Below are 25526 nucleotides of genomic sequence, written 5' to 3'. Positions count from 1 at the left end.
GAACAACCTCCAATACTACTGCACCTTGTCCTGCATCCTTCCCAGCAGCCAGAAGAGTGACCCAATGGGCCGTGAAAGACAGGTAACGTCCCTGTCCATGCCTGCTGGACCATGAGTCAGCGGTAATATGCACCTTACCGCTGACCGCCCTGTCCAGCGAGGCAAGGACATTGCCTTCCACATGCCGGTAGAGAGCCGGAATTGCCTTCCGTGAGAAAAAGTGGCGTTTGGGGACCTGCCACTGAGGAACCGCACATTGTACAAACTCACGGAAGGGGGCCGAGTCTACCAACTGAAAAGGCAGCAGTTGAAGTGCTAGCAATTTAGCCAAGCTAGCATGTGGATGGCTGGGAGTAAACTTCTTCCGCCGGTCCAGCAGCTGGGGCAGGGACATTTGTCTGCTATAATCGGACGTGGATGTACCACTAGCAGAGTTCCCGGAAGCACTTGGCTGTGACACACCTAATTCTACACCTTCATTCCTCTCAGAGCAGGTTTCAGAGAGGACTGAAGGTCTAGTGGGGTTGGAGATGCCAGCTGATGAGGAGCAAGGAGAGGTCCGCTTTGTTCTTTGGTGTGGGTCTTTGAGGTATGCTTGCCAACGAGCTGCATGGCAGGTCAACATATGTCTGGTCAAGCATGTGGTGCCCAAGCGGCTGATGTTTTGGCCACGTGAGATACGCTTGAGACATATGTTGCAAATAGCAGCGGTGCGATCTGATGCACTCGTCTCAAAAAAGGCCCACACCAAAGAACTTTTAGAATAACGCGCAGAGGAAGCGCTCTGCGCAGGCGGAGCTCTGCGGTGTGATTCAGTCGGTGTGCTGCCCCTAAGCTGGCCCCCGGAGGGCATCCTGCCTCGTTGGACATGTGCCTCCTCCTCCTCCTCCCTCCTTCCAGGCACCCACGTGGAGTCAGTGCCCTCATCATCCCCTCCCTCTTCATCGCTGTAGCAAACCTGGCAGTATGCTGAAGCTTGTGGAACATGACTGCCAGATTGCTGTCCTTCTTGAGCATCCCCTCTCTCTGTGCTCACGCTACTGCCTTCCTCTAGCTGAGTGTCATCATCAGAGCCCACCAAACACTGGGCATCCTCCTGGAGCATGTACCCAACACTGTGCTCAAAGAGTTCAGGAGACTCCTCAGGAGGACGTGGTGGGTCTAGGGAAGGAGTCACTGATGATGACATTGAGAGGAGGGACGACGATGTGTTGGCAGCTGCTTTTCTACTACCCTGAGACTGGGTGAGAGAGGATGAGGAGGATGAAGAGGGCTTGGTCATCCACTCTACCAAGTCGTTGGCATGTTGCGGTTCAACATGTCCAGCTGCAGAAAAGAAGGACAAGCATGTCCCATGGCCACGTGCTGATGACAATGCACCGCGTCCATGACCAGCACTGTTGTCTCTAGACACAGAGCCTGCTTGCCCTCTTTTATCGGCTCGCGCCTGTCTGCCTCTCCTTGCTGGCCTTCCAGACATGGTAATGGCCTGAAGGGAGTTGGGTAAAACAGTAGTTGGGTAGTTTATATTGTGCTGGAGGCACACAACACCCACTAACTCCTGCAGATGCCTTTTTTATAGAACAGCAGAGTTAAAGGGGTATATACAGATGTATACTGTGCTGTGCTGGAAGCACACACAACTTCCAATAACTCCAGCAGATGTCAATCGGGCTCAAATAGAGAACAGCTATGTAGGTGGATAATAGCGGTATGTACTGGGTACAGAGCAGGCACACAGCACACACTATCTCCTGAGTGACACTGCTGACTGCAAGCTCTATTGTTAAAGATGGACCACTAGCTATATAGGTGAGGTGAATATAGTGGTATGTACTGGGTACAGAGCACGCAGACAGCACGCACTAACACTACTGACTGCAAGCTCTATTATTAAAGCTAGATCACTAGCTATATAGGTGAGGTGAATATAGTGGTGTATACTGCAGTCAGGGCACAGACAGTAACCACTACACAAGAGCAAAATAGTAAATCAGCCAAAAACGATTGGTGTGTAACTGTGTTGAAGGTACACAGAACACCCACTGCTTTCAGATGCTAACAAACACTACACGAGGCCGCCTGAAAGGCAGCTTTATATAGTGTGGGGCGTGCACTACACAGTCTGAGCTATGATTGGCCACAGGCAATTGGCCAAGCATGCGGGGTCACAGTGCATGCTTGGCCAATCGTGAGACAGCAATGCATTGCGCCATCGCAGTGCATTGTGGGCCACACAAATTTTGCCGCGAACGGCCCAAACGTTCGGAATTCGGCGAACGCACGAACGACCGATGTTCGAGTCGAACATGCGTTCGACTCGAACTCGAAGCTCATCCCTAGTACTCACAAAAGTACACAAACTAGTGCACATAACAAATCCCATCACCCCACTGGAAATGTGTCCTTCCATAGGGGCGCAACTAACGTATTTCAAGGGCTAGGCTATCTTGTGAGGAAGAGGGCATAGACAACACGTACACAACGCGTAATTTGTACTTGATTTTGTACTTTTACATTGATTTGATTGCTTTAGTGAGGGTTGTCAGATAGAAAGCCCAATAGCTAAATGAAGGAATGGGCAGGTGGAAAACTCAAATTGGGAGGGAGCCATGACACCCTACACCCGTGGTCTCTCCTCAGTCTTCTGAGTTGTGACGCTGGGTGTCATGCAACCCAGAAAACCGAGGACATCTTGTGTCAAAAGAAGAGGTCCTGCAATTTTGTTTTTGTAACCTCTGGGGCTAAGTCACTGCCTCACAATTAAAAGCAGCGTTGTCAGCCTGTTGATCCCACTCCTTCCGTTGGCCATTGGGCTTCTTGTGAGGGTTGTCAGATACTGTAGCTGGCCCAATGGCCAAATGAAGAAGTGGGCAGGCATAAAAATGTAATTGGGAGGGAGCCATGAGCTTCCTATTAGGTTTAAAAGATAGACAGCTCAATGGCCAAACGGAGGAGTGGGCAGGCTTACAATGCTGCTAATTGGGAGGTGGAAAACCAGAAAACCGAGGGCATCTTGTGGCAAAGAAGAGATGCCGTGGTTTGGTTTTCAGCTTGCTCCTTCAATTGGCCAATAGGCTTCCTATGAAGGCTGTCAGATAGAAAGCCCAATGGCCAAATTAAGGATTGGGCAAGTGGAAAATGCTAATTGGGAGGAAGCCATGAGGTTTGGAAGGTAGACAGGCCAATGGCCAAATGAAGGAGTGGGCAGGCTGACAATGCTGCTAATTGGGAGGTGCCCATGACACCCTCCACTCATGGTCTCTCCACAGTCTTCTTGGCTAATTGATGCTGGGTGTCAGGCAACCCAGAAAACCGAGGACATCTTGTGGCAAAAGAAGAGGTCCTGCAATTTTGTGTTTGTAACCTCTGGGGCTAAGCCACTGCCTCACAATTAAAAGCAGCGTTGTCAGCCTGTTGATCCCGCTCCTTCCGTTTCCCATTGGTCTTCTCATGGGGGTTGTTGGATAGATGGCCCAATGGCCAAATGAAGGAGTGGGCAGGCGGAAAATTCTTATTGGAAGAGAGACATGACAACCTGCACTCATGGTCTCTCCCCAGTCTTCCGAGTCAAGTGATGCTGGGTGTCATGCAACCCAGAAAACTGAGGACATTTTGTGGCAAAGAAGAGATGCCGTGGTTTTGGTTTTGAGCTTGCCCCTTCAGTTGGCCAATGGGCTTCCTATGACGGCTGTCATATAGACAGTCCAATGGCCAAATGAAGGATTGGGCAAGCGGAAAATGCTAATTGGGAGGGAGCCATGAGCTTCCTGTTAGGTTTGAAAGATAGACAGGTCAATGGACTAACGGAGGAGTGGGCAGGCTTACAATGCTGCTAAATGGGAGGTGGCCATGACACCCTCCACTCATGGTCTCTCCACAGCCTTCTGGGCTAATTGATGCTGGGCATCATGCAACCCAGAAAACTGAGGACATCTTCTGGCAAAGAAGAGATGCCGTGGTTTTGGTTTTGAGCTTGCCCCTTCAGTTGGCCAATGGGCTTCCTAAGACAGCTGCCCAATGGCCAAATGAAGGATTGGGCAAGCGGAAAATGCTAATTGGGAGGAAGCCATGATCTTCCTGTTAGGTTTGAAAGATAGACAGGTCAATGGACTAACGGAGGAGTGGGCAGGCTAACAATGCTGCTAATCGGGAGGTGGCCATGACACCCTCCACTCATGGTCTCTCCACAGCCTTCTGGGCTAATTGATGCTGGGCGTCAGGTAACCCAGAAAACCAAGGACATCTTGTGGCAAAGAAGAGGTACCTCGGGGGGGGGGGGGGGGGGGATTGGACAATTCTAATCCACTATCTCACAGTTAGAAGCGGCGTTGTCAGCCTGTTGATCCTGCTCCTCCAGTTGGCCATTGGGCTTCTTATGAGAGCTGTCAGATAGAAAGCCCAATGGCCAAATGAGGGATTGGGTAGGCAGAAAATTATGAGGGAGCCGTGAAACGCTGCACTCTCCCTTCAATCTTCAAGTCAAGTGATGCTGGGTATCATGCAACCCAGAAAACTGAGGACATCTTGTGGCAAAGAAGAGATGCCGTGGTTTTGGTTTTGAGCTTGTTCCTTGAGTTGGTCAATGGGCTTCCTATGATGGCTGTCAGATAGACAGTCCAATGACCAAATCAAGGATTGGACAAGCGGAAAATGGTAATTGGGAGGGAGCCATGAGCTTCCTGTTAGGTTTGAAAGATAGACAGGTCAATGGACTAACGGAGGAGTGGGCAGGCTAACAATGCTGCTAATCGGGAGGTGGCCATGACACCCTCCACTCATGGTCTCTCCACAGCCTTCTGGGCTAATTGATGCTGGGCGTCAGGTAACCCAGAAAACCAAGGACATCTTGTGGCAAAGAAGAGGTACCTCGGGGGGGGGGGGGGGGGGGGGGGGGATTGGACAATTCTAATCCACTATCTCACAGTTAGAAGCGGCGTTGTCAGCCTGTTGATCCTGCTCCTCCAGTTGGCCATTGGGCTTCTTATGAGAGCTGTCAGATAGAAAGCCCAATGGCCAAATGAGGGATTGGGTAGGCAGAAAATTATGAGGGAGCCGTGAAACGCTGCACTCTCCCTTCAATCTTCAAGTCAAGTGATGCTGGGTATCATGCAACCCAGAAAACTGAGGACATCTTGTGGCAAAGAAGAGATGCCGTGGTTTTGGTTTTGAGCTTGTTCCTTGAGTTGGTCAATGGGCTTCCTATGATGGCTGTCAGATAGACAGTCCAATGACCAAATCAAGGATTGGACAAGCGGAAAATGGTAATTGGGAGGGAGCCATGAGCTTCCTGTTAGGTTTGAAAGATAGACAGGTCAATGGACTAACGGAGGAGTGGGCAGGCTTACAATGCTGCTAATTGGGAGGTGGCCATGACACCCTCCACTCATGGTCTCTCCACAGCCTTCTGGGCTAATTGATGCTGGGCATCATGCAACCCAGAAAACTGAGGACATCTTCTGGCAAAGAAGAGATGCCGTGGTTTTGGTTTTGAGCTTGCCCCTTCAGTTGGCCAATGGGCTTCCTAAGACAGCTGCCCAATGGCCAAATGAAGGATTGGGCAAGCGGAAAATGCTAATTGGGAGGAAGCCATGAGCTTCCTGTTAGGTTTGAAAGTTAGACAGGTCAATGGCCAAATGAAGGAGTGGGCAGGCTGACAATGCTGCTAATTGGATGGTGACCATGGCACCTTCCACTCATGGTCTCTCCACAGTCTTTTGGGCTAATTGATGCTGGGTGTCAGGCAACCCAGAAAACCGAGGACATCTTGTGGCAAAAAATAGGTACTGCGGGGTATCGCTCCAGACTGAAGGTTTTTGTTTTTGTCAGTTACCTAGAGCAGCAATGGAGAACCTCGGCACCCCCAGATGTTTTGGAACTTCATTTCCCATGATGCTCCTGCTCTTTGCAGTGTGGTGGAGCATCATGGGAAATGTAGTTCCCAAACATCTGGGGGTGCCAAGGTTCTCCATCGCTGACCTAGAGAGTACCTGTATAGTTTTCTCGTTCAAAAGATTTATTTGTTTTAGACATAATAAATAACAACAAATACAGAGTATTTGACAAAACAAAAATATTAAAATATAACATTAAAGTACAAATGTTATATAAAAAAATAATTAAATACATATAAAAAAAATATGCGAGTACCTGTATAGTTTTATCCCTTTTCTTTTTTGTATTATAAAAAAAAAAAAATGTTAAAAAATAAGTACAAATAATAAAACGATAAAGCGAGAAGAGACATCCAAACCAAAAACACGCTCTTCAACCTGGAAAAAGGGTTCATCCATCCGGTGTCTTTGTATTCATCCCAGAGATCCGCCAATACACAAATCTCACCTCCTTTCATTAAACTTTAACACTCCTCTGATGGGAGCTCGGCGCCTCGGAGAGACGTTTTCCGTCATGTGACCCGACGCGCCGCTCTCTCCGACAAATCCTCTCCGCGCAAAAGGTTAAAAAAGATAAAAAGCAAAAAAAACAAAACAAAAAAAAAACCTCCTCGTTCTGGCGGCTGAGCGGCTCCGCCATCCATAATGTACGACCTGATCCGTCGGATTGGGCTCTGCTCATTGTCATGTTTTTTCCGCAGGCTGCCGGCAGATAGAAGCCGCTTCTAATAGGATGCGACGGACCCCTCCCCTCCCGGAATTTCTACCCCAACCTCTCCGTCCGCTGTTGGTTCTGATGGCCCCCGGGAGATGCCGCAGCATCGGGAGCCGCGTCCGTTTGAGGGAACGGACTCAAAGGCAGCGCCGGAGCGGAGCGCCGCTCGACAGAAGTCAGCTGTGCCGGAAAACAAAATTAGCGTCACGTCTGTGTGAAGTCTCAGATCTCGGCTTGGCCTGACATGGGAAGAACGAGGAGAGACCCTCAGTGACCTACACGGGGACCACCCTACATACAATATCTTACCAAAAGTATTGGGACGCCTCCCTTTACACGCACAGGACTCTGTGCAGGCCAGTCAAGTTCCTCCACCCCCAAATTCGCTCATCTATGACTTTATGGACCTTGTTTTATTGGTGATGGTCAAACATTCCCCATAGACACATCTCCTAAACCTTGTGGACGGCCTTCTCCAGAAGAGGTGGAGCTTTTATAGCCGCAAAGGGCGGAGCCAACTCAATATTGAACCCTACGGACTAAGACTGGGATGCCGTTAAAGTTCCAGTGTGTAAAGGCAGGCGTCCCAATACTTTTGGTAATACAGTGTACTTGTACTGAGCATGCAGGATAGGCGGTTCACTTGCTGGATATGACGGATCAAACATGTTCATTACACCAGAATGACGGGATGACACACAACGCCTCTTTGCCACCCCCTCTGAAAAGTGATCCGCGGTGAATCGCTATTCAGGGGCATTTGGTAGGCGGTGGTGAGGAGGTGAGATGTTGGGCCGTCATCCTGTGCAATGCTGAATTTGTGCGCATTCGTGAAGCTCAGCGCGCTCGCCGGGCCGCTCCTTGTCAATGGCACCCCAAACGCAGCCGGCGAAACGCGTGATTTGGCAAATGCAACTTTGCGCGAGTTTGAGGTTAAAAGAAAAAACAATAAACGGCAAATCTCAAAAAGGTGAGCGATCTTCTTCTTTGTGTCTGTCACACTTATGGCGGCCTCCGTGCAAAGAGCGACAAATGCCTGAAAACGTGCGCGCTACATCGTGTGAGTGGGGGCCAAACAAGGCGGGGGCCCCCAGTTCTTTGTTCTGGGGGCTTCTTACTTGGACCCCCTTAAACCAGCGGAAAAAATAGGTGTTGTTACAACACTGTGCAGCCAGCAACAATAGACCCCTTACACTCCTACAACAATAGATCCCCCTACAACAATAGATCCTGCCTACACCCCTACAACAATAGATCCCCCATTACCCCTCTACAACAATAGATCCCCCTTACACCCCTACAACAATAGATCCCCCTACACCCCTACAACGATAGATCCCCCTACACCCCCTACAACAATAGATCCCCCTACACCCCTACAACAATAGATCCTCCTACACCCCTACAACAATAGATCCCCTTTACACCCCTACAACAATAGATCCCCTACAACAATAGATTACCCCTACAACAATAGATCCCCCTACAACAATAGATCCCGCCTACACCCCTACAACAATAGATCCCGCATACACCCCTACAACAATAGACCCCCCTCCACCCCCCTACAACAATAGATCCTGCCTACACCCCTACAACAATAGATCCCCCATTACCCCCCTACAACAATAGATCCCCCTCCACCCCCCCTACAACAATAGATCCTGCCTACACCCCTACAACAATAGATCCCCCATTACCCCCCTACAACAATAGATCCCCCTCCACCCCCCTACAACAATAGATCCTGCCTACACCCCTACAACAATAGATCCCCCATTACCCCTCTACAACAATAGATCCCCCTTACACCCCCTACAACAATAGATCCCCTACATCCCTACAACGATAGATCCCCCTACACCCCCTACAACAATAGATCCCCCTACACCCCTACAACAATATATCCCCCATTACCCCCCTACAACAATAGATCCCCCTCCACCCCCCCTACAACAATAGATCCTGCCTACACCCCTACAACAATAGATCCCCCATTACCCCCCTACAACAATAGATCCCCCTCCACCCTCCCTACAACAATAGATCCTGCCTACACCCCTACAACAATAGATCCCCCATTACCCCTCTACAACAATAGATCCCCCTTACACCCCTACAACAATAGATCCCCTACATCCCTACAACGATAGATCCCCCTACGCCCCCTACAACAATAGATCCCCCTACACCCCTACAACAATAAATCCCCTTTACACCCCCCTACAACAATAGATCCCCTACAACAATAGATTACCCCTACAACAATAGATCCCCTACAACAATAGATCCCGCCTACACCCCTACAACAATAGATCCTGCCTACACCCCTACAACAATAGATCCCCCTACACCCCTACAACAATAGATCCCCCTACACCCCTACACCAATAGACCCCCCTACACCCCTACAACAATAGATCCTGCCTACACCCCTACAACCATAGATCCCCCTACAACAATAGATCCTGCCCACACCCCTACAACAATAGATCCTGCCTACACCCCTACAACAATAGATCCCCTACAACAGTAGATCCCCCCACAACAATAAATCCCCCTACACCAATATATCGCCCTACACCCTACAACAATAGATCCCCCTACAACAATAGATCCCCTTTACACCCCTACAACAATAGATCCCCTACAACAATAGATCCCCCCTACACCCCTACAACAATAGATCCCCTACACCCCTACAACAATAGATCCCCTACACCCCCTACAACAATAGATCCCCCTACACCCCTACACCAATAGACCCCCCTACACCCCTACAACAATAGATCCTGTCTACACCCCTACAACAATAGATCCCCTTACAACAATAGATCCCCCTACGCTCCTACAACAATAGATCCCCCTACAATAGATCCTGTCTACACCCCTACAACAATAGATCCTGCCTACACCCCTACAACAATAGATCACTCTACACCCCTACAACAATAATCCCCCTACACCCCTACAACAATAGATCCCCCTACAACAATAAATCCCCCCTACACCGATATATCCCCTACACCCTACAACAATACATCCCCCTACACCCCTACAACAATAGATCCCCCTACACCCTACAGCAATAGATCCCCTACAACAATAGATCCCCCTACACCCTACAGCAATAGATCCCCTACAACAATAGATCCCCTGTACACCCCTATGACAATAGATCCCCCTACACCCCTACAACAATAGATCCTGCCTACACCCCATCAACAATAGACCCCCTACACCCCTAAAACAATAGATCCCCCTACACCCCTGCAACAATAGATCCTGCCTACACCCCTACAACAATAGATCCCCCTACACCAATAGACCCCATACACCCCTACAACAATAGATCCCCCTACAACCAAAGATCCCGCTTACACCCCTACAACAATAGATCCCCCTACACCCCTACAACAATGGATCCCCTGTACACCCCTACAACAATAGATACCCCTACACCCCATACAACAATAGATCCCACCTACACCCCTACAACAATGGATCCCCTGTACACCCCTACAACAATAGATCCCCTGTACACCCCTACAACAATAGATCCCCCTACACTATTACAACAATAGATCCTGCCTACACCAATAGACCCCCTACAACAATAGATCATGCCTACACCAATAGACCCCCTACACCCCTACAATAATAGATCCCGCCTACACCCCTACAACAATAGATCCCACCTACACCCCTACAACAATAGACCCCCCTACGCTCCTACAACAATAGACCCCCCTACACCCCTACAATAGATCCTGTCTACACCCCTACAACAATAGACCCCCTACAACAATAGATCCTGCATACACCCCCTACAACAATAGATCCTGCCTACACCCCTACAACAATAGATCCCCCTACATCCCTACAACAATAGATCCTGCCTACACACCTACAACAATAATCCCCCCTACACCCCTACAACAACAGATCCCCCTACAACAATAAATCCCCTTACAGCCCTACAACAATAGATCCCCCTACACCCCTACAACAATATATCCCCCTTACACCCCTACAACAATAGATCCCCTACAACAATAAACCCCCCTACAACAATAGATCTCCCTACACCCCTACAACAATAGTGCCCCCTACAACAATAGATCCCCCTACACCCCTACAACAATAGATCCCCTGTACACCCCTACAACAATAGATCCCCCTACACACCTACAACAATAGATCCCGCCTACACCCCTACAACAATAAACCCCCACCACCCCTAAAACAATAGATCCCCCTACACCCCCTACAACCATAGATCCCCCTACACCCCTACAACCATATATATCCCCCCTACACCCCTAAAACCATATATCCCCCCTACAACCATAGATCCCCCTACGCCCCTACAACAAGAGATCTCCCCTACACCCCTACAACAATAGATCCCCCTGCACCCCTACAACAATAGATCACCCTACAACAATAGATCCCCCTACACCCCTACAACAATAGATCACCCTTACACCCCAATAATAGATCCCCTATACCCCTATGACAATAGATCCCGCCTACACCCCTACAACAATAGCTTCCTCCAGCAGCAATAGTTCCTATATAGCAACAATAGATCTCCCACTGAAAAAAATCTCTCCAACAACAATAGATCCCCTACAACAACAGTCCCTATATAGCAACAATAGATTCCCCCCAGCAACAATATTTACCATCTAGCATTAATACCCCCCCCCCCCCTCCGTGACAATTGGTTTCCCCCAGTAACAATAGATCTCCCAGCAACAATAGATCCCGCAGAAAATCCCACAGCAATAGATCCCCCCCTACAACAATAGCTTCCTCCAGTAACAATAGTTTCTATATAGCAACAATAGATCCCCCACAGAAAAATCCCTCCAACAACAATAGATTCCCCCAGCAACAATATTTACCATTAAGCAATAATACCCCCCCCCCCCCCGCCACAACAATTGGTTTCCCCCAGTAACAATAGATCTCCCCACAAGACTAGATCCTCCCAGCAACAATAGATCTCCCAGCAATAATAATTACCATCTAGCAACAATAGATGCCCCCCAGTAACAATAGATCTCCCTCCGCAACAATAGAGCCCAGACTGGGACAAACCATAGGCCAGGGCTCTATTGTTCTATTAAAGTCCCCTTTATACCCCAGTGCCCCCTAGCAATTATAGTCCCCCATCACAGTGCAGTCCACAGAGCCCCTTTACATCAAATTATGCAGAGCCCCCTTTACATCATAGTCCACAGAGACCCCTTTACATCAGAGTCCACAGAGCCCCCTTTACATCAGAGTCCGCAGAGCCCTCTTTTCATCATAGTCCACAGAGCCCTCTTACATCAGAGTCCAGAGAGACCCTTTTACATCAGAGTCCGCAGAACCCCTTTTACATCAGAGTCCGCAGAGAGCCCCTTACATCAAAGTCAATAGAGCTCCCTTTACATCAGAGTCCACAGAGCCCCTTTACATCAGAGTCCCCAGAGCCCCCTTACATCAGAGTCCACAGAGCCCCCTTTACATCAGAGTCCACAGAGCCCCCTTTACATCAGAGTCCACAGAGCCCCCTTTACATCAGAGTCCACAGAGCTCCCTTTACATCAGAGTCCACAGAGCCCCCTTTACATCAGAGTCCACAGAGCCCCTTTTACATCAGAGTTCACAGAGCCCCCTTTACATCAGAGTCCCCAGAGCCCCCTTTACATCAGAGTCCCCAGAGCCCCCTTTACATCAGAGTCCACAGAGAGCCCCTTACATCAAAGTCAATAGAGCTCCCTTTACATCAGAGTTCACAGAGCCCCCTTTACATCAGAGTCCCCAGAGCCCCCTTTACATCAGAGTCCACAGAGCCCCCTTTACATCAGAGTCCACAGAGCCCCCTTTACATCAGAGTCCACAGAGCCCCCTTTACATCAGAGTCCCCAGAGCCCCCTTTACATCAGAGTCCACAGAGAGCCCCTTACATCAAAGTCAATAGAGCTCTCTTTACATCAGAGTTCACAGAGCCCCCTTTACATCAGAGTCCCCAGAGCCCCCTTTACATCAGAGTCCCCAGAGCCCTCTTTACATCAGAGTCCACAGAGCCCTCTTTACATCAGAGTCCACGGAGCCCCCTTTACATCAGAGTCCACAGAGCTCCCTTTTACATCGGAATCCACAGAGCCCTCTTACATCAGAGTCCACAGAGCTCCCTTTTACATCGGAATCCACAGAGCCCCCTTTACATCAGAGTCCACAGAGCTCCCTTTTACATCGGAATCCACAGAGCCCTCTTACATCAGAGTCCAGAGAGACCCTTTTACATCAGAGTCCGCAGAACCCCTTTTACATCAGAGTCCGCAGAGAGCCCCTTACATCAAAGTCAATAGAGCTCCCTTTACATCAGAGTCCACAGAGCTCCCTTTACATCAGAGTCCACAGAGCTCCCTTTACATCAGAGTCCACAGAGCTCCCTTTACATCAGAGTCCACAGAGCTCCCTTTACATCAGAGTCCACAGAGCCCCCTTTACATCAGTGTCCACAGAGCCCCCTTTACATCAGTGTCCACAGAGCCCCCTTTACATCAGAGTCCCCAGAGCCCCCTTTACATCAGAGTCCACAGAGAGCCCCTTACATCAAAGTCAATAGAGCTCCCTTTACATCAGAGTTCACAGAGCCCCCTTTACATCAGAGTCCCCAGAGCCCCCTTTACATCAGAGTCCACAGAGCCCCCTTTACATCAGAGTTCACAGAGCCCCCTTTACATTAGAGTCCCCAGAGCCCCCTTTACATCAGAGTCCACAGAGAGCCCCTTACATCAAAGTCAATAGAGCTCTCTTTACATCAGAGTTCACAGAGCCCCCTTTACATCAGAGTCCACAGAGCCCCCTTTACATCAGAGTCCACAGAGCCCCCTTTACATCAGAGTCCCCAGAGCCCCCTTTACATCAGAGTCCACAGAGCCCCCTTTACATCAGAGTCCACAGAGCCCCCTTTACATCAGAGTCCACAGAGCCCCCTTTACATCAGAGTCCACAGAGCTCCCTTTTACATCGGAATCCACAGAGCCCTCTTACATCAGAGTCCAGAGAGACCCTTTTACATCAGAGTCCGCAGAACCCCTTTTACATCAGAGTCCGCAGAGAGCCCCTTACATCAAAGTCCACAGAGCTCCCTTTACATCAGAGTCCACAGAGCTCCCTTTACATCAGAGTCCACAGAGCTCCCTTTACATCAGAGTCCACAGAGCTCCCTTTACATCAGAGTCCACAGAGCTCCCTTTACATCAGAGTCCACAGAGCTCCCTTTACATCAGAGTCCACAGAGCTCCCTTTACATCAGAATCCACAGAGCTCCCTTTACATCAGAGTCCACAGAGCTCCCTTTACATCAGAGTCCACAGAGCTCCCTTTACATCAGAGTCCACAGAGCTCCCTTTACATCAGAGTCCACAGAGCTCCCTTTACATCAGAGTCCACAGAGCTCTCTTTTACATCGGAATCCACAGAGCTCTCTTACATCAGAGTCCAGAGAGACCCTTTTACATCAGAGTCCACATAGAGCCCCCTTACAACAAAGTCAATAGAGCCCCCTTTACATCAGGGTCCAGAGACCCCTTTTTACATCAGAGTCCACAGAGATCCCTATACATCAGAGTCTTCCCTATTTCAGAGTCCGCAGAGACCCTTTACGCTGTAAATGGGAACCCTGATTTAAGGGGGCTCTGATGTAAAGAGGAATGCTGTGGCCTTTGGTGTAAAGGGATCTCTGCTCACCAAAGCCCCTCCCCCTTGCATCAGAGTCCACAGAGCACCCCTTAAATGAGTTTATACACTGGGAGGCAGGGGAGGGAGTGAGCTTACTCACCCCAGCTTGTGAGGCTCATGCATAGGCTGACAGCACCTTTCCTCTGGTGGCTTCAAACTTCCCACCCACACCCCGGCCCCGGAGTGTGGGCGGAGCAGACGCAGGAGAAGAGGGGGAGTTTTCTCTCCTCTCCCGTCTGGGGCGGAGGGAGGCGGGGAAAGGGAGAACTGTCAGTGCTGGCTCTGAGCTGTTTGTGAGAGACACACAGCTCAGAGCCCTGCAGCTTGCTGGTAGTTCCACTGGGAGAAGAGACACAGGCAGCGGGAGGAGAGCGGCGACTGTGGGCCCGGTGATCAACAGGCCACAGACCGGGCAGCCGCATACCACCGGGCAAATGCCAAGTCTGCCCTATGGCCAGTCTGGGCCTGACTCTGACAACAATAGATCTTCCAACAGCAATGGATTTCCCTAGAAACAATCATTTCAATCTATCAACCATAGATTACTCCCCAGCAAGAATTGGACCCCCCCCCCAGTAACAATAGATCTCCATCAGAAACAACAGATCACCCCAGCGACAATAGATCCCTCAAAGAAAATTCTCTCCAACAACAATAGATTCCCCAGCAACAATAATTCCAATCTAGAAACAATAGATCCCACCAGCAATCACCCCCCCCCCCTTGCCAGCAACATTAGATCTCCCACCAGAACACAATAAATCCTCCCCTATCAAGAATAGATACCCCAGCACCAATAGATACCTCACAGAAAAAGCTCCCCTGGCAACAATAGATCCCCCAGCAACCATAGATCCCTTAAAGAAAAAGCCCTCCAACGACAATAGATTCCCCAGCAACAGTAATTTCCCTCTAGAAACAATAGATCCCACCAGCAACCTTTCCCCCCCACCAGCAACAATAGATCTTCCATCAGTAACAATAAATCCTCCCCTATCAAAAATAGATACCCCAGAAACAATAGATTCCCCACAGGAAAATCTCACCCGAAAACAATAAATTCCCCCAGCAACAATAGATCCATCAAAGAAAAATTCCTCCAATGACAATAGATTCCCCCCACAACAATAACTTTCCTCTAGAAACAATAGATCCCTCCAGCAACCAATTCCCCCACCCCAGCAACAATAGATCTCCCCCCAGCAACAATAAATCTCCCACCAGCAACAATAAATCCTCCCCTATCAAGAATAGATACCCCAGCAACAATAGATCCCCCCCACATGAAATTATCACCGACAACAATAATTTCCCCCAGCAACAATAGATCCATCAAAGAAAAATCCCTCCAACTACAATAGATTCCCCCCACAACAAAAATTTCCATCTAGAAACAATAGATCCCCCCAGCAACCATTTCCCCCAACCCAGCAACAATAGATCTCCCCCCAGCAACAATAAATCTTTCCCTATTAAGAATAGATAGCCCAGCAACAATAGATCCCCCACAGAGAAATCGTCCCCGACAACAACAGATCCCTCAGCAGCCAGCATCAACAGAACCTTCCCTCAATAGTAGATCCATTCCAGCAACAAATAACCCCCTAGCAATATAAGATCCCCCAGCAACAATAGATCCACCACAGAAAAACTTCCCTGACAACAACAGATCCCCCAGCAGCCAGCATCAACAGACCCTTCCATCAACAGTACATCCATTCCAGCAACAATTGACTCCCCAGCAACAATAGGAGCTCCATTCCAGCAACCATTGACCCCCCTAGCAATATAAGATATCCCCAGCAACAATAGATCCTCCGCAGAAAAACTCCCCGACAACAACAGATCCCCCAGCAGCCAGCATCAACAGACCCTTCCATCAACAGTAGATCCATTCCAGCAACAATTGACTCCCCAGCAACAATAGGAGCTCCATTCCAGCAACCATTGACCCCCCTAGCAATATAAGATATCCCCAGCAACAATAGATCCTCCGCAGAAAAACTCCCTGACAACAACAGATCCCCCAGCAGCCAGCATCAACAGAACCTTCTCTCAATAGTAGATCCATTCCAGCAACAAATAACCCCCTAGCAACAATATATCCCCCAGCAACAATAGATCCACCACAGAAAAACTTCCCTGACAGCAGCAGATCCCCCAGCAGCCAGCGTCAACAGACCCTTCCATCAACAGTAGATCCATTCCAGCAACAATAGGACTCCCCCCAACAACAATAGATCTCCCAAAAACAATATATCTCCCTAGCAACAATAAACCCCTGCCAGTAACAATACAGTAGATCTACCAGCAGCCAGCATGAATAGGCCCCTCCCTCAACAGTAGATCACTCCCAGCAATAGTTGACCCCCCCCAGCAAAATAAGATCCCCTGAGCAAAAATAGATTCCCCACCAGGAAAAATGGAGACTTCCTCAGCAACAAATGACCCCCCCCCCCCCCCAGCGAAAATAGATCCCCGCAGCGGTCAGTATCAATAGAACCCCCAGCACCCCATTCAGGCCTGAAGGTGCCGATTCTGCGTTCCTGCTGGAAAAATAGCCCCGCCTGCCTTTTTCATCCCTTGTGCTTCATATCAGCGCCGTTCATCTGCTGCATCCTCTTTGCAGCAACTTCCTTTTCTAGTTTCAGGGTCTCCTGAAGGTGACAACAGTGGAACATGCCTGACGAAAGGGGGTCCTGCGTGATCCCCAAAAATGTTTTGGATGATATTTTCTTTTGGCTCATACGCTAACAAGAAGCACGCTGATAGGAGGAGAGAGCAGAGTGACAGGAAGATGATCTCATCCGTCTGCTGCTTCTCCTTTCACTGTCCAGTTGCGGGCCTGGGGGGGGGGGGGGGGGTGGGGTTTGCCGACTCGCAAAAAGTGCTCTGGTCAGGAAGGGGGGAAAACCTTTCCGGGGCTGAAGCGGTTAATAAAACACGTTTTTATTATTATTAATGTGTTGCGTTCCATTTGTTTGGATGCGATATTCCTTATTTTGGATAATTCCGAACTTCGGATAAATTCGCATTTCGTTACGTTTACAAACAGACAACTTTGAAAGGAAATTCCAATATCCTATAATAATAATATCATTTAATGGCTAGTTATTATTTCGGGTCACCAGATTTTCGGATTTTTGTTCTTATTTTTGGATTTTCAAATTTCCGAATTTTCCAAATTTTCCCCAAGTTATGGATTTATCCATCATAATGAATCACCCGAAAAACGGGAAAAAAAACAAAAAAAACGATTGAACTTTTTCGGCAGTGCGCATGTCTAATATGAGCATTTGGGACGTGAAATCGGGAGGGGGGGAGGGGCGGGCACTTTCGATTTTTTTTATTTCATTATTTTGTTATTTTATTTTTGCTCTGTACTTTTATTATTATTATTATATAAACAATGTTACTTTGTATCCCTCTCTATCTCCTGTCTGATCGATGTTTATAAACAATGTTACTTTGTATCCCTCTCTATCTCCTGTCTGATCGATGTTTATAAACAATGCTACTTTGTATCCCTCTCTATCTCCTGTCTGATCGATGTTTATAAACAATGTTACTTTGTATCTCTCTATCTCCCGCCTGATCAATGTTTATAAACAATGTTAATTTATTTCTTTATCTCCCGTCTGATCAATGTTTATAAACAATGTTATTTTGCATCTCTCTCCCATCTGATCAAGGTTTATAAACAATGCTACTTTGTACCTTTCTATCTCCCATCAGAATAGTTATAAACAATGTTACTTTGTATCTCTATCTCCCATCTGATCAATGTTTATAAACAATGTTATTTTGTATCTCTCTATCTACTGTCTGATCAATGTTTATAAACAATGTTACTTTGTATTTCTCTATCTCCTGCCTGATCATTGTTTATAAACAAAGTTCATTTATTTATTTATCTCCCATCTGATCAATGTTTATAAACAATGTTAATTTGTAGCTCTCCATTTCACATCTGAGCAATGTTTATAAACAATGTTATTTTGCATCTCTCTCCCATCTGATCAATGTTTATAAACAATGCTACTTTGTACCTTTCTATCTCCCATCAGAATAATAGTTATAAACAATGTTACTTTGTATCTCTATCTCCCATCTGATCAATGTTTATAAACGATGTTATTTTGTATCTCTCTATCTACTGTCTGATCAATGTTTATAAACAATGTTACGTTGTATCTCTCTATCTCACGTCTGATCAATGTTTATAAACAATGTTACTTTGTATCTCTCTATCTCCCGCCTGATCATTGTTTATAAACAATGTTAATTTATTTCTTTATCTCCCGTCCGATCAATGTTTATAAACAATGTTATTTTGCATCTCTCTCCCATCTGATCAAGGTTTATAAACAATGCTACTTTGTACATTTCTATCTCCCATCAGAATAATAGTTATAAACAATGTTACTTTGAATCTCTCTATTGCCAGTCTGATCAATCTTTATAAACAATGTTACTTTGTAGCTCTCTATCTACTGTCTGATCAATGTTTATAAACAATGTTACTTTGTATCCCTAAATCTCCCATCTGATCAATATTTATAAACAATGTTACTTTGTATCTCTCTCCCATCTGATCAAGGTTTATAAACAATGCTACTTTGTACCTTTCTATCTCCCATGAGAATAATAGTTATAAACAATGTTACTTTGTATCTCTATCTCCCATCTGATCAATGTTTATAAACAATGTTATTTTGTATCTCTCTATCTACTGTCTGATCAATGTTTATAAACAATGTTACTTTGTATTTCTCTATCTCCTGCCTGATCATTGTTTATAAACAATGTTCATTTATTTATTTATCTCCCATCTGATCAATGTTTATAAACAATGTTAATTTGTAGCTCTCCATTTCACATCTGAGCAATGTTTATAAACAATGTTATTTTGCATCTCTCTCCCATCTGATCAATGTTTATAAACAATGCTACTTTGTACCTTTCTATCTCCCATCAGAATAATAGTTATAAACAATGTTACTTTGTATCTCTATCTCCCATCTGATCAATGTTTATAAACGATGTTATTTTGTATCTCTCTATCTACTGTCTGATCAATGTTTATAAACAATGTTACTTTGTATCTCTCTATCTCCCGTCTGATCAATGTTTATAAACAATGTTACTTTGTATCTCTCTATCTCCCGCCTGATCATTGTTTATAAACAATGTTAATTTATTTCTTTATCTCCCGTCCGATCAATGTTTATAAACAATGTTATTTTGCATCTCTCTCCCATCTGATCAAGGTTTATAAACAATGCTACTTTGTACATTTCTATCTCCCATCAGAATAATAGTTATAAACAATGTTACTTTGAATCTCTCTATTGCCAGTCTGATCAATGTTTATAAACAATGTTACTTTGTATCCCTAAATCTCCCATCTGATCAATATTTATAAACAATGTTACTTTGTATCTCTCTATCTCCCGTCTGATCAATGTTTATAAACAATGTTACTTTGTATCTCTCCATTTCAAATCTGATCAATGTTTATAAACAGTGTTACTTTGTATCTCTCTATCTCCTGTCTGATCAATGTTTATAAACAATGTTACTTTGTATCTGTCTATCTCCCATCTGATCAATGTTTATAAACAATGTTACTTTGTATCTCTCTATCTCCTGCCTGATCATTGTTTATAAACAATGTTCATTTCTTTCTTTATCTGATCAATGTTTATAAACAATGTTAATTTATTTATTTATCTCCCGTCTGATCAATGTTTATAAACAATGTTAATTTGTATCTCTCCATTTCAAATCTGAGCAATGTTTATAAACAATGTTATTTTGCATCTCTCTCCTATCTGATCAATGTTTATAAACAATGCTACTTTGTACCATTCTATCTCCCATCAGAATAATTGTTATAAACAATGTTACTTTGTATCTCTCTATTTTACATCTGAAGGATGTTTATAAACAATGTTACTTTGTATCTCTGTATCTCCTGTCTGATCAATGTTTATAAACAATGTTACTTTGTATCTTTCTATCTCCCGTATGATGAATTGCTGGTAAGTATGAGGAGGGAGCAGGAACAAGGGAGGACAGGACGTACTACATATGCCCGGTGTACTTCCATTCCTTTTTTTTTCTCTGGCCCTGTGTAGAACATCCGATATGCTGAGCCTGTATAAGAAAAGCGCAGGCTCTTGGGGTTCCACCTCTCTGCACTGTACAGACATCATGAAGGTCCGGGCTGTTGGTTTATGGAGGAGGTTTTTCATAGAATAGAAGAGGTGGTAGATGTCTCCTCCAGGTGAAGGATGAGCGCCGGCCTTAGTTTTCTGTCTTCTCCACTCCGTGTTTATTTTATGATCTGATTTCACTGTAGATGGAAATGACAGAGAGAGCCGAGTCCCCCCCATCCCCCCATGACAGAGAGAGCCGAGTCCCCCCCCATCCCCCCCCCATGACAGAGAGAGCCGAGTCCCCCCCCATCCCCCCCCCATGACAGAGAGAGCCGAGTCCCCCCATCCCCCCATGACAGAGAGAGCAGAGTCCCCCCCATCCCCCCATAACAGAGAGAGCAGAGTCCCCCCCATCCCCCCATGACAGAGAGAGCCGAGTCCCCCCCATCCCCCCGTGACAGAGAGAGCAGAGTCCCCCCCCATCCCCCCATGACAGAGAGAGCCGAGTCCCCCCCATCCCCCCATGACAGAGAGAGCCGAGTCCCCCCCATCCCCCCCGTGACAGAGAGAGCAGAGTCCCCCCCCATCCCCCCATGACAGAGAGAGCCGAGTCCCCCCCATCCCCCCGTGACAGAGAGAGCCGAGTCCCCCCCCATCCCCCCCCATGACAGAGAGAGCCGAGTCCCCCCATCCCCCTATGACAGAGAGAGCAGAGTCCCCCCCATCCCCCCATAACAGAGAGAGCAGAGTCCCCCCCATCCCCCCATGACAGAGAGAGCAGAGTCCCCCCCATCCCCCCATAACAGAGAGAGCAGAGTCCCCCCCCATCCCCCCATGACAGAGAGAGCAGAGTCCCCCCCATCCCCCCATGACAGAGAGAGACGAGTCCCCCCCATCCCCCCATGACAGAGAGAGCAGAGTCCCCCCCATCCCCCCATAACAGAGAGAGCAGAGTCCCCCCCCATCCCCCCATGACAGAGAGAGCCGAGTCCCCCCCATCCCCCCATGACAGAGAGAGCCGAGTCCCCCCCATCCCCCCCGTGACAGAGAGAGCAGAGTCCCCCCCCATCCCCCCATGACAGAGAGAGCCGAGTCCCCCCCATCCCCCCGTGACAGAGAGAGCCGAGTCCCCCCCCATCCCCCCCCCATGACAGAGAGAGCCGAGTCCCCCCATCCCCCTATGACAGAGAGAGCAGAGTCCCCCCCATCCCCCCATAACAGAGAGAGCAGAGTCCCCCCCATCCCCCCATGACAGAGAGAGCAGAGTCCCCCCCATCCCCCCATAACAGAGAGAGCAGAGTCCCCCCCCATCCCCCCATGACAGAGAGAGCAGAGTCCCCCCCATCCCCCCATGACAGAGAGAGACGAGTCCCCCCCATCCCCCCATGACAGAGAGAGCCGAGTCCCCCCCATCCCCCCATGACAGAGAGAGCCGAGTCCCCCCCCCCCCCCCCATGACAGAGAGAGCCGAGTCCCCCCCATCCCCCCCCCCCGGCTATATATAGAAGAAGGAAGAGGCTCCGTCTCACCCTGCCCTTGGCCTCAGATCAGTTTACCACCCGAGCCATGAACAGGCCAGACAGCTGGTCCCCGGGTGTTACCTGAGAGTCCAAGGACGGCCCTTATCTGCTCATCTCTGTCCCTGGAATCAGCAGCTGTCACTCCTCCACTCCTACCACACACAAAGAGCACACACCACTGTTCATACACATCACCTCTATATAGCTCTGACATATACCGCAGTGCTGTACAGAGAACACTGAGCCGGTCACACCAGTCTCTGTACCAGGGAAGCTTACACTCTAAAGGGAGTGCTCCTAATCTCAGCTTGTTACCTGTATAAAAAGACACCTGTCCACAGAAGCAATCAATCAGATTCCAATCTCTCCACCATGGCCAAGACCAAAGTGTAATAAGTGTTTGACCCCCCTATCAATCAGCAAGATTTCTGCCTCCCAGGTATCTTCTATACAGGTAACAAGCTGAGATTAGGAGCACTCTCTTAAAGGGAGTGCCTCTCCACAGAATCAATCAATCAGATTTAAATCTCTCCACCATGGCCAAGACCAAAGTGAAATAAGTATTTGACCCCCCTATCAATCAGCAAGATTTCTGGCTCCCAAGGTGTCTTCTATACAGGCAACAAGCTGAGATTAGTACAAAATGTACAAAGTCACTGGGGATCAACTATTATTTATTATTTTTTTCATATTTTTTTAAATATTATTTTAGTTTTATATTATTTTTTTCATATTTTTTTATATATTTTTTTATTATTATTATTTCTTTTTTGATAATTTTTTTCAAAAAATGTACAAAACGTACAAAATCACCAGGGGATCAACCATTATTTATTATTATTTTTTTATATTATTTTTTTGATATTATTTTATTTTTATTTTATATATATATATATATATATATATATATATATATATATATACACATTTTATTATTATTGTTTTTTTTTTTTGATAATTTTTTTCAAAAAATGTACAAAACGTACAAAATCACCAGGGGATCAACTATTATTTATTATTTTTGTTTATATTATTTTATTTTTATATTATTCTTTTGATTTTTTTTTATATTTTTTTATATAATTTATTATTATTATTATTTTTATTTATTTTTATATTTTTTTTATATTTTTTTGTGGTTGAACTGGATTTTTTCAACCTAACTACGTAACTACTTTTTTCCCCTTACTGTATACATTTGCATAGCTCTGACATATACCGTAGTGCTGTACAGAGAACACTGAGCCGGTCTCATCAGTCTCTGCACCAGAGGTGTAATATACAGTAACGCCAGGCATCTGGGTTTTTCATAAATAGGCTTTCAATGTTTTTTTTCTAATGCCAGTCTACCTTGACGTTATAAATAAGTCAAGAGACCCAAAGCCAAAAGTTTTTTTTCTCGATAGGATGGGAACCCCTGTCAGATGTTTTTAATGCCCTTTGTATCTTACTGTGATTTCCCTTCACTTCCTGTCGCTGGCCACTAGATGGCACTGCCTATCAATAGGAAGTGAGTATGCCCTTCAGCTCCTTCTAGTGGCCAAAATATGGTATTTTCCTCATTCACACATTCAACATAACCCGAGAAGATTCATCCCTTTTCATTTCAATTTGAATTTTTAGCATACAACTTTCCTGATTTCACCAACCCTCTCTGTCTGGACCAAAACCACCCAAGAAAACCAAAGTCATGGCATGACGGCGGCAATGACCAAGGACCCTACGTCAATTGTCTCCATATTGATGAAGCTGTGGGCGAAGTGTTTATTTGTTTTCCTGTTCTGTCACACGGTCTCAAGGCCATAAATTGTAAATAAAGTGGAGGTGACCCTCAAGAATCCGTTGGTGACTCTCCGACTCTCCGTGAGTGCATTCCCTCCCGTTCTCACGGCCTCAGCAGTACATTTGCATTGCCAAGAGCCTCTTGTATCAGATGAATGACCGGCGTTTGTCAGACAAGAGCGATCGATAGGAACTCATCACCCTCCTTGATTGCTGGAAATGTTTTCCCGTGGATGAAAGGTAGGTCGATACAACAAGACGGGGTGGAGGTGTCGGAGGAGGATGTGCTAATGTAATCCCGATACTGCTAAGAAGGGAAGACCATGTGTGTTCGACTCTAAACAAATTAGGCTACAAGAGGCTCGGCTCCAAGTTTAATTGGGAAATATAGAGCAGCTTCTCCTCTCGGGATGTCTCGGGATTTTGGAGAAATGGTTGCCATCTGCTCCTCCGGCAGTCTGCCATATCCAGCCCTGTGGACCCATTCAAAGATCCTGCCTCTGGCTGGCATTTTATTCCACTTTTTAGATTGAATAAAATACTTCCATACAACACCACTCCACTGGAAACCCAGAGGACATTCCTTATACCTCTTGTACCAAAAAATGATCACCTTATGTTTGGGTATATACCATCTCCTTCAGCCTATCATGAATCATGCTGCCAAGCTCATCCACCTTATCATCTGCTCAGGGTCCTGCACTCTTCTCTGTCAATCCCTCCACTGGCCTCTGTTCAGTGTCCACTACCCCTCTATGCCAATCCTTCCACTGGACTCTGCTCAGTACCCCACTCCCCCCTCTGCCAATCCATCCACTGGTCTCTGCTCAGTGTCCACCATCCCTCTATGCCAGTCCTTCCACTGGACTCTTCTCAGTGTCCACTACCCCTCTATGCCAGTCCTTCCACTGGACTCTTCTCAGTGTCCACCATCCCTCTATGCCAGTCCTTCCACTGGACTCTTCTCAGTGTCCACCATCCCTCTATGCCAGTCCTTCCACTGGACTCTTCTCAGTGTCCACCATCCCTCTATGCCAGTCCTTCCACTGGACTCTTCTCAGTGTCCACTACCCCTCTATGCCAGTCCTTCCACTGGACTCTGCTCGGTGTCCACCATCCCTCTATGCCAGTCCTTCCACTGGACTCTTCTCAGTGTCCACTACCCCTCTATGCCAGTCCTTCCACTGGACTCTTCTCAGTGTCCACCATCCCTCTATGCCAGTCCTTCCACTGGACTCTTCTCAGTGTCCACTACCCCTCTATGCCAGTCCTTCCACTGGACTCTGCTCGGTGTCCACCATCCCTCTATGCCAGTCCTTCCACTGGACTCTTCTCAGTGTCCACCATCCCTCTATGCCAGTCCTTCCACTGGACTCTGCTCGGTGTCCACCATCCCTCTATGCCAGTCCTTCCACTGGACTCTTCTCAGTGTCCACTACCCCTCTATGCCAGTCCTTCCACTGGACTCTGCTCAGTGTCCACCATCCCTCTATGCCAGTCCTTCCACTGGACTCTTCTCAGTGTCCACCATCCCTCTATGCCAGTCCTTCCACTGGACTCTTCTCAGTGTCCACTACCCCTCTATGCCAATCCTTCCACTGGACTCTTCTCAGTGTCCACCATCCCTCTATGCCAGTCCTTCCACTGGACTCTTCTCAGTGTCCACTACCCCTCTATGCCAGTCCTTCCACTGGACTCTTCTCAGTGTCCA

Source organism: Lithobates pipiens, unplaced genomic scaffold (assembly GCF_037356315.1).
Source record: "Lithobates pipiens isolate NorthernLeopardFrog02 unplaced genomic scaffold, aLitPip1_a1.2 Scaffold_23, whole genome shotgun sequence".
Lineage (NCBI taxonomy): Eukaryota > Metazoa > Chordata > Amphibia > Anura > Ranidae > Lithobates > Lithobates pipiens.
Note: the sequence above shows the minus strand (reverse complement) of the source record.